Source organism: Microcaecilia unicolor, chromosome 11 (assembly GCF_901765095.1).
Source record: "Microcaecilia unicolor chromosome 11, aMicUni1.1, whole genome shotgun sequence".
In the NCBI taxonomy this organism is placed as follows: domain Eukaryota; kingdom Metazoa; phylum Chordata; class Amphibia; order Gymnophiona; family Siphonopidae; genus Microcaecilia; species Microcaecilia unicolor.
Window position 1 is genome coordinate 194633706 of NC_044041.1, and position 10840 is coordinate 194644545.

Below are 10840 nucleotides of genomic sequence, written 5' to 3' on the forward strand. Positions count from 1 at the left end.
AATGTGGCTTACATTTGCCGTAATGGCGGTTGCCATTTCCGGGTAACAGAATTACAAATGGTGTTGCATTAAGGTGCATGCATACATTGGTGACTCTGAGCATTTTGCTGGGCTCGCTCAGTGGTAGCTATGTCCCTGCCTGAAAACTAACCTGTCCTCTTGCTATCAAACTTCCTATGTGAAGTACCTTACATGCTAATTAGCACCATCTATATATTATTGATTTAATTTCGACAGACCCTCAGCCTTACACCTTCTCCTCAATTAACTTTCAGGCCCCTAGCCTGCAGCCTCTCAAGATTTAATTTAATGTATTTATCTATTGGAATGCATTAACCACCTTTACAAAGTGATTCACCCATGGAGGTGTACAGCAGATACAGTTTAACATAAAGCCTCCAATTTTTTTAAACAGCATAACAATAGTAACATTACAAAACATAAATGCAATCAATTAAGTAAACTTGGGAATGGCAAACTGAAACCTAGTGATAGGACTAACATGAAACAGTATCAAAAATAAACACATTTAATAGAAGGGGAATGTTACTATGTAAAACTAAAAATGTTTGAAGTATACTAAGCTTTGGACATGCTATTGTTATATGGTTGACTGAACTGTTTGGTACACAATCTCCACTGGACCGGAGGGGCTAGCAGAACTATACAATTTAGTTGTACTATGCTGAGATGTGTAATGTTTATGTTTGATTAACAATGTTCAATAAAGACTTCTATAAATTAAAAAAAAAAAAAAACACATTTAACAGCACTGTAGAACAATCATATAATAGAAATATGATAGATTTCAGTAGAATAGAAATTACACCATAATAGACAGCATGGGAGAACAGTCAAATAACATAGATCTTCTACTACTACTACTACTACTTAACATTTCTAGAGCGCTACTAGGGTTACGCAGCGCTGTACAGTTTAACAAAGAAGGGCAGTCCCTGCTCAAAGGAGCTTACAATCTAAAGGACGAAATGTCAAGTTGGGGTAGTCTAGATTTCCTCCATGGAGGTATAATGGTTATGTGCCGAAGGCAACATTGAAGAGGTGGGCTTTGAGTAAGGATTTGAAGATGGGCAGGGAGGGGGCTTGGCGTATGGGCTCAGGGAGTTTATTCCAAGCATAGGACGAGGCGAGGCAGAAAGGGCGGAGCCTGGAGTTGGCGGTGGTGGAGAAGGGTACTGAGAGGAGGGATTTGTCCTGTGAGCGGAGGTTTCGGATAGGAACGTAAGGGGAGATGAGGGTAGAGAGGTAATGAGGGACTGCAGATCGAGTGCATTTGTAGGTAAGTAGGAGAAGCTAATCTATCAGCATAATACCGAATAATTTTGATAATTAAACTCAACAATCATGATAATCACGCAAACATCTCTTTTTTTTTTTAAACAAGTTAAATTATGCAGCCCTAGGTGACAGCCTAATCGTGCCTAATAGTTATGTTAGTCATGGACAGAATAAATTGATGAAGACAAAAAAAAAATGGTTTTCATCTAGTCTGGGAGATTGCTGTTTGGGAAGTTTTTTTCGAAACCTGGCCAAGTCAGCGGAGGTTCTCCTGTTGTCAAAAGTTGCTGCCGATTTACAAAGATAAGTGCTTCTGCTTTATTATGCATGTGTTGAACAAATGTTTTACATTGAAAATGCAGATTTAAAAAACCATTTTTTGTCTCAAAAGAAGAAGGAATGCTGAGTTCCTATGGTGTGAGCTGCAGTAGTATCTGATGATCCCCATAAAAAACAAAAAAACAGATAATCTTTATACTAAGTTTGAGAAAAGAGACATAAGATGAGATGGCCGGCCATCTCTCAAGGCCGGTGAAATTGGCATAATCGAAAGCCTATTTTGGCGGGCCTCAACTGCAGTCCGTCGCCGGGACGGCCAAAGTTCCCGTGGGTGTGTCGGAAGGGCAGCGAAAGCGGGACAGGGGCGTGCCGGGGTGTGCTTAAGAGATGGGCGCCCTCGGCCGATAATGGAAAAAAGAAGGGCATCCCTGGCGAGAATTTGGTCCACTTTATTTGGTCCCTTTTCTTTCAGGTCCAAGTCCCAAAAAAGTGCCCGAACTGACCAGATGACCACCGGAGGGAATCGGGGATCATCTCCCTTGACTCCCCCAGTGGTTACTAACCCCCTCCCACCCTCAAAAAAACAACTTTAAAACCTTTTTTTGCCAGCCTCAAATGTCATACTCAGGTCCATCGCAGCAGTATACAGGTCCCTGGAGCAGTTTTAGTGGGTGCAGTGGACTTCAAGCAGGCAGCCCCAGGCCAATTCCCCCCCCCCCCTACCTGTTACACTTGTGGTAGAAAATAGGAGCCCTTCAAAACCCACCAGAAACCCACTGTACCCACATGTAGATGCCCCCTTCACCCCTTAGGGCTATGGTAGTGGTGTATAGTTGTGGGGAGTGGGTTTTGGGAGGGGGGTTTGGGGGCTCAGCACCCAAGGTAAGGGAGCTATGCACCTGGGACCAATTTGCAAAGTCCACTGTAGTGCCCCCTAAGGTGCCCGGTTGGTGCCCTGGCATGTGAGGGGGACCAGTGCACCACGAATCCTGGCCCCTCCCACAACCAAATGCCTTGGATTTTTTCATTTTTGAGATGGGCGCCATCGGTTTCCATTATTGGCGAAAACCGAGGGCGCCCATCTCTAAATCCGGCGATCTCAGCATTTAGGTCAACCAACTCTAATGTTGACCTAAATGTTGAGATTTGGGTGCCCCCAACCGTATTATTGAAATGAAAGATGGACGCCCATCTCGTTTAATAATACAGTTGGCCCCGCCCCTTCACGGTGCCATCCTCTGAGATGGGCGCCCTTAGAGATGGGTGTCCCCGGTCGAAAATGCCCCTCTATACATATATACAAGTCCCCACATACATATAACATACGGTCTATTAACTGGAATACATAAGTTCATAAGCATTGCTGTATGGGACCAACCATCAAGCCCGGTATCCTGTTTCTAACAGTGACCAATACAGGTCACAAGTACCTTGCAGGGTCCCAAAAAAGTAAACAGATGTCATACTGCTTATTCTAAGAATAAGCAGTGAATTTTCCCAAGTTCAATTTAATAATTATCTTTCTGGAAATGCGGTCAAACATTTTTTTATACCCTGCTATGCTAACTGCTTTTACCACATTCTTTGGCAATGAATTCCAGAGATGGCTTTTATTCTCATTCTGTAACTAAGGGGGGGGGGGGAAGCTTAATTTATAAGACTCTTAGAACCAGGAATGTATGTGTCCTTTTAGTCGTAAGTCATTTAATTCATACTTGATTACTTTGTAAACCACCTTGAACTTTGGTTTAAGAAAGGCAAAATATAGGTACATCATAAGATATCATCATATAACGTTCTTCAAAGCATAGCAATTTCCATTTAACAAATGCTTTAAGTGTTAACAAGCAATAATTTTCCTTTGCGGGATAGGGAAGCCCAAATCCAAGATACAGTATAGAAAACAACAGTGAAAAATGCTGAGTAAACTGCTTCCTTTCCTATATGGGGCTAGTTTCTTTCATTTTTGTTCTCACTTGGAAGGCAGGTCCTGTGTGCAGTTGGAATGTGAAAAATGCTGGTATTCAGAGAGACAGATACTGGAACCCAGGAGATCAACCAAAATAAATAAATAAATAACATCAAATTGCACTGCAGTTCTTCTCCTTGGCAGAGTACAAAAGCTTTGGACAACAAAATAAACAAAACAAAAACTATGCCATTAACTTACTACTACTACTATTTAGCATTTCTATAGCGCTACAAGGCATACGCAGCGCTGCACAAACATAGAAGAAAGACAGTCCCTGCTCAAAGAGCTTACAATCTAATAGACAAAAAATAAATAAAGTAAGCAAATCAAATCAATTAATGTGAACGGGAAGGAAGAGAGGAGGGTAGGTGGAGGCGAGTGGTTACAAGTGGTTACGAGTCAAAAGCAATGTTAAAGAGGTGGGCTTTCAGTCTAGATTTAAAGGTGGCCAAGGATGGGGCAAGACGTAGGGGCTCAGGAAGTTTATTCCAGGCGTAGGGTGCAGCGAGACAGAAGGCGCGAAGTCTGGAGTTGGCAGTAGTGGAGAAGGGAACAGATAAGAAGGATTTATCCATGGAGCGGAGTGCACGGGAAGGGGTGTAGGGAAGGACGAGTGTGGAGAGATACTTGGGAGCAGCAGAGTGAGTACATTTATAGGTTAGTAGAAGAAGTTTGAACAGAATGCGAAAACGGATAGGGAGCCAGTGAAGGGTCTTGAGGAGAGGGGTAGTATGAGTAAAGCGACCCTGGCGGAAGATGAGACGGGCAGCAGAGTTTTGAACCGACTGGAGAGGGGAGAGGTGACTAAGTGGGAGGCCAGCAAGAAGCAGATTGCAGTAGTCTAAACGAGAGGTGACAAGGGTGTGGATGAGGGTTTTGGTAGAGTGCTCGGAAAGAAAGGGGTGGATTTTACGGATGTTGTAAAGAAAGAAACGACAGGTCTTGGCTGTCTGCTGGATATGAGCAGAGAAGGAGAGAGAAGAGTCAAAGATGACCCCAAGGTTTCGAGCTGAGGAGACAGGGAGAATGAGAGAGCCATCAACAGAAATAGAAAACGGGGGGAGCGGGGAGGTGGGTTTGGGGGGGAAAATGAGAAGCTCGGTTTTGGTCATATTTAATTTCAGGTGGCGTTGAGACATCCAGGCAGCAATGTCAGACAAGCACGCTGAAACTTTGGTTTGGATGCAAGTTGAGATATCAGGGGTAGAAAGGTAGATTTGGGAGTCATCAGCATAGAGATGGTAGGAAAAGCCATGGGATGAGATTAATGAACCAAGGGAAGAAGTGTAGATAGAAAAGAGGAGGGGACCAAGAACAGAACCCTGAGGTACGCCGACAGGCAGAGGGATAGAAGTAGAAGAGGATCCACCAGAGTGAACACTAAAGGTGCGGAGGGAGAGGTAGGAAGAGAACCAGGAAAGGACAGAGCCCTGGAATCCAAGTGAGGACAGGGTATCGAGAAGTATGCTGTGATCGACAGTGTCAAAAGCAGCGGAAAGATCAAGAAGAATCAGACCCCAGAGCTACTGTAGCAACAAGGCAGTCTTCTGCTCTCTGTCACTGCCGAAGATGAAAGCAGCTTTCCTGCAGTAGGTGTCTGTCGTTCAATATAAGAAATGCTTTTGGGCTGTCTGTCTATTGCTACTCCCTGACTCCCAGTTCATTGTTGTTTAATTTGAAATAGAGTTGCTTACACACTTCAGTTGCTGCACAAGGGCAGACTATAATCTTGAGGCGTGCTCTATTATGTCATCAAACAATGCAATAACCATTCATTAATGAGGTTTGCTAAAAGTCTGATGACATCAACTGTGCACAAAGATAGTATTTTTGTTAATAAGAGTGTCTATACCAAATTTTAGGGGCAAATATTTAGCAAATGTTGGTGAGTGTTTTTTTTTTTTCCACCGCTGGCTTCATGCCCCGATATTTAATGCCAGACCACATCTAAGGACTGAAATTTGTGTGGATGGCCAGTACTTTTCCAGTTAAAAACCAATATTCAGCCCTTAACTGCATAGGTGAAACCAGACAAAGATAGGACTGTGTTTTATGCAGACTGATATCTCTGCTTTTCTTATGTGGTTAAGTGCTGAATATTGGCACTTAACCATATAAGTGCCAGCTTGTGACTTTGCCCTCGGCCTGATCCCTACATAGCCAGTTTAGGCTTAGGCGGTTCGAGGGGGATATTGAGCAGCACCATCCAGTTAAGTGCTGCTGAATATTGGCGGATAGCCCCACAAAGGTGATGTGGAGGGGCATAATCGAACGGGGACGGCCATCTCTAAGGGCGTCCATCTCTAAGGACGTTCTGGCGAAGGGGCGGGGAAACCCATATTATGGAAACAAGATGGACGTTCATCTTCCGTTTCGATAATACGGTCAGGGTCGCCCAAATCTCAACATTTAGGTCGACCTTAGAGATGGTCGTCCCCGGTTTTCGGCCATAATGGAAACCGAGGACGACCATCTCAAAAACGACCAAATCCAAGCCCTTTGGTCGTGGGAGGAGCCAGCATTCGTAATGCACTGGTCCTCCTCACATGCCAGGACACCAACCAGGCACCCTAGGGGGCACTGCAGTGGACTTCACAAATAGCTCCCTTACCTTGGGTGCTAAGCCCCCCAAACCCCCCCTAAAATCCACTCCCCACAACTGTACACCACTACCATAGCCCTTAGGGATGAAGGGGGCCACCTACATGTGGGTACAGTGGGTTTTGGGTGGGTTTTGGAGGGTTCATATTTACCATCACAAGTGTAACAGGTGGGGGGGGGGGGGTGGGCCTGGGTCCGCCTGCCTGAAGTGCACTGCACCTACTAAAACTGCTCCAGGGACCTACATACTGCTGTGATGGACTTGAGTATGACATATGAGTCTGGCAATCAATATTTTGAAAGATATATTTTGAGGGTGGGAGGGGGTTAGTGACCACTGGGGGAGTAAGGGGAGGTCATCCACAATTCTCTCCGATGGTCATCTGGTCATTTCAGACACCTTTTTGTGCCTTGGCCGTAAGAAAAACACGACCAGGTAAACTCGTCCAAGTGTTCGTCAGGGACGCCCTTTTTTTCCCATTATGAGTCGAGGATGCCCATGTGTTAGGCACGCCCAAGTCCCGCCTTCGCTACGCCTCCGACATGCCCCCGGGAAATTTGGTCATCCCCGTGACGGAAAGCAGTTGGGGACGCCAAAAATCGGCTTTCGATTATGCCGATTTGGGCGACCCTGTGAGAACAACGCCCATCTTCCGATTTGTGTCGAAAGATGGGCACCCTTCTCTTTCAAAATTAAGCCTGATAGGCACCTACTTATGTCCAGCGCATGTCAAATTAGAACTACCACCTGGCTACAGCGTGCGGTAATTCTATTTTTGACGCGCATCCAAAACGCGTGGCAGAAATACCATGTGGTGCTGAGTGGTAATCAGCAGTATATGCACACTGACAATTACCGCCTGGTTAATGTGTGAGATCTTACTGCTAAGTCAATGGGTGGCGGTTAGGTCTCAGGCGCAAAATGGACGCGTGCTCGTTTTAATTTTGCCACACATCTATTTTTGGCCATTAAAAAATGACATTTTTGCAGGCACGCTGAAAAATGGACCTGCGCACATCCAAAACATGTGCCTACACCAACGCCAGTCATTTTTCGGCGTCCCTTAGTAAAAGGTTTCCTTAACTGGCCAGGAGCCTTTTATGCCCAGTTAAGTCACTTTTAATATCAACCCCTTAAGTTTAAGTTTATCAATTTGATATACCGCTTCTTTCGAAGCACGAATCGAGGCGGTTTTACATATAACTATTCAGGTACTAGGACTGCCCTGATGGGCTGACAATCTAAGTATTTTACAAAGGCAACATACATGTCCATACATTTTTCTAACACAGGCTCCCACAATAAAGCAGAATGTAGACAGCAGGAAGAGACAGGCACGGGTGGTGACATCATCCCAATAGCTCCAGGATGAATAGGTCTTCAGAGAGCCCAGAAGCAAGTTTGGTTGCTTTCACATTCCCTACAGTCCGAACACGCTCCAGTTGCTTCAGGAAAAGCAGCTTCAATTGAGCATGGAAGGCATGAGGGACTGCGTACCTGCCTCACCTTGCTGTCCATGGAGAACCTCTGTTACAGGCAAGTAACTCCACTTTCTTCATCAACAGTTAGGATGGAATACTAATCTCTGCAACCAGGAAAGTCTGAAATTGGCAGTCTGGAGTTGAAGTGGTTATGCAAAGGGATTTTGCAAGACTATCTGTTTAAAGATCACTTCTTGTCTGGATGACCAATCAAGGCAGTAGTGGTTCACAAAGATGTGAACAGATGACAAGGTTGGTGCCTTGCAAATGACCAATGACGAGGCAGATCTGAGTCTGGCAATAGGAGTGGCAGTTGCTTGAACTTGGTGTGGGCCTATCCTGTGTGGCACAGATATCTGAGCTTGTGAATGGCAGAAATTAATACAGGAGGATATCGAGTTGGAGATGGTCCTCTTGGACCCAGTTTGTTGGAATCAAAGGTACAAACATAAGCAAGCATTTCTAGAGGTCTTTTATTCTGTTCAGATAGAATAAAAGCGTTTGTCTGCAGTCCAGAATTGTGGAGGGCAGCTTCTCTCCTGTTAGAGTGTGGCCATGGGAAAAAGGACAGAACAATATAGAAACATAAAAACAGAGAAAATTTAAAGCAGATAAAGACCATATGGCTTATCCAGTCTGACCATCCATGTCATCTACTATCCCCTCCTCTCCCTTAGAGATCCTATGCACTTGCCTCAAGCTTTCTTGAATTCAGATAGTTTTTGACTCAACCACCTCCACCGACAGGGCCGTGCCAACACGGTAAGCGAGGTAAGCATGGCAGGAGGGCGCCATCCTCTGGGGGGCACCCCGCCGCACCATGCTTACCTCGCCCTCTTCTCCCCAGATCCTTTTCCTTTTTTTTTTTGTTTAAATTTACCTCTGTCCGGCAGCAGCGTAACGTTAGTGAGAAGGAGGCGGCGCTCCCCCGCCCCGACGTGTCAGTCTTCCCTTCGCTCAGTTCCGCCTTCTTCTGACATCAGAAATGACGTCAGAAGAAGGCGGGACACTGAGCGAAGGGAAGACTGACACATCGGGGCGGGGGAGCGCCGCCTCCTTCTCACTAACGCTACGCTGCCGCCGGACAGAGGTACATTTAAACAAAAGGAAAAGGATCTGGGGAGAAGAGGGCGGGTAGTGTAGCGATCGTTTTTTGGGGGGGGGCAACTGCAGGGGGGCACAGGAGACCCTAGGCACGGCCCTGTCCACCGAGAGGCCATTCCACTAATTTACCACCCTTTCCATGAAGAAGTATTTCTTCAGGTTACTTCTGAGTCTATCCCTTCACCTTCATCCTATGTCCTTTCATTCCAGAGCTTCCTTTCAGTTGAAAGAGACTGGTGCTAAGGCTTCTGGGACGGGCTGCAGAGTTAAAGATTGCCTGGTTGGCACCTCCACTGTACAACATGTTGGAAGGAGGGGTTGATAGCAATGGTAATGCACTGGGTGACTGGTTGGCTGTGTTAATTCCACTGGAACTTTAACTGGAACTGGAGTTCCCTCATGTGGAGCTGGGCAAAAGGAATGATGTGCAGCGAAAGAAGGTGCTAGTGGAGATTGTGCACACTGAGGCATATTTTCAAAGCACTTAGCCTTCCAAAGTTCCATAGGTTTCTATGGAACTTTGGAAGGCTAAGTGCTTTGAAAATATGCCTCAAAGTAATCATCTTCTTGCACATGACAATGATGGTTTGCTGGCGGCTACATGGTAGCAAGGCTCTTGACTGAGGAGATAACGACCAATGAACTCCATGGACTGCATGGGTATTAGTGTGGATGTTTTGGGCATTGACGATCCAGAGAAGTTAACCAATCACTGTGAAGCAGGAGCAGAAGAATGGTACCTAAAGGGTCAATTTTTGTACTTTTCTTTTTGAATTTGTTCAGATCTCTGAGGTCCAAGATTGGATGGCGCCTCTCTGACTTTTTGGGGATGAGAGAGAAAAGGTCTTGTCACCTCTTGGAGGGTGGAATTTCATCTATTGCTCTGGCATGCAGGAGGGCTTGGGCTCCTGCTGCTAACATGGATTGATGGGGCAAATGTAGGGTAGGCTGCATCTGGATGGCTGTGGTGAGAGAGGGAGCAGAAATTTTATTCTGTTTTCTCTGGAGATGGTTCTCAGGACCCACTTCTTGGGCGTAACACTATGAGTCCTGGAAGAAGATGAGGTGACCACCAACTAGCAGGTAGTCAGATGCTCTTGGGTATTCTTTTTGGTTGGCTGAGAAGAGGAGCTCTCTTGTTTCTGCTTCCCAGGTCCAAACCTTGCATTTGAGGTAGCCACATAATGCTTCGGTGAGGAATGGCTGTTCAGCTGGAATCTCCTGCAGTTGTAATACTGCTAAAAATATTGCTGCTTTGGAAAATCATGGGAGTTCCCTCAGTTGCCAGAAGTGTGCTCTACTGAGTATTGCGATAGCTTCCGCATCATCAAGCAGTTGTTCTTTTTCTGGGTCACTGTGTCTTTGACCTTGTCTCTGAATAAATTGTCCTCTAGACAGGGGACATCTGTAAGCCATTCACTGAGGTCCTCAAGTAGTCTGGATGCTCCTAACCATACCATTCTATATGTGCAGATGGCAACTGCTGCCATTTTGATTGTTTTCCCCTATTCGTGCTTCACTGGAGACAATGCTGAGGAGAAGAAATGAAAGAGGTCTCAGATGCGGGCTCCTTGATTTAATGAAAATTTGTTGAGGGCAAGCATAGTAGTTAATAGACTAGGAACAAGGAGACTGGGGCTGCAATTCCTGTTTAGGCCGCTTGCTGGGGAAGTCACTTTATCACACATTACTTCAAGAAAATGGAAGCGGTGCAAAGAAAAGCTACGAGGATGGTATGGGATTTACGTTCCAAGACGTATGAAGAGAGGCTTGCTGACCTGAACATGTACACCCTGGAGGAAAGGAGGAACAGGGGTGATATGATACAGACGTTCAAATATTTGAATGGTATTAATCCGCAAACGAATCTTTTCCGGAGATGGGAAGGCGGTAGAACGAGAGGACATGAAATGAGATTGAAGGGGGGCAGACTCAGGAAAGATGTCAGGAAGTATTTTTTCACGGAGAGGGTGGTGAACGCTTGGAATGCCCTCCCGCGGGAGGTGGTGGAGATGAAAACGGTAACAGAGTTCAAACATGCATGGGATATGCATAGAGGAATCTTGTGCAGAAGGAATGGATCCTCAGAAGCTTAGCTGAAAT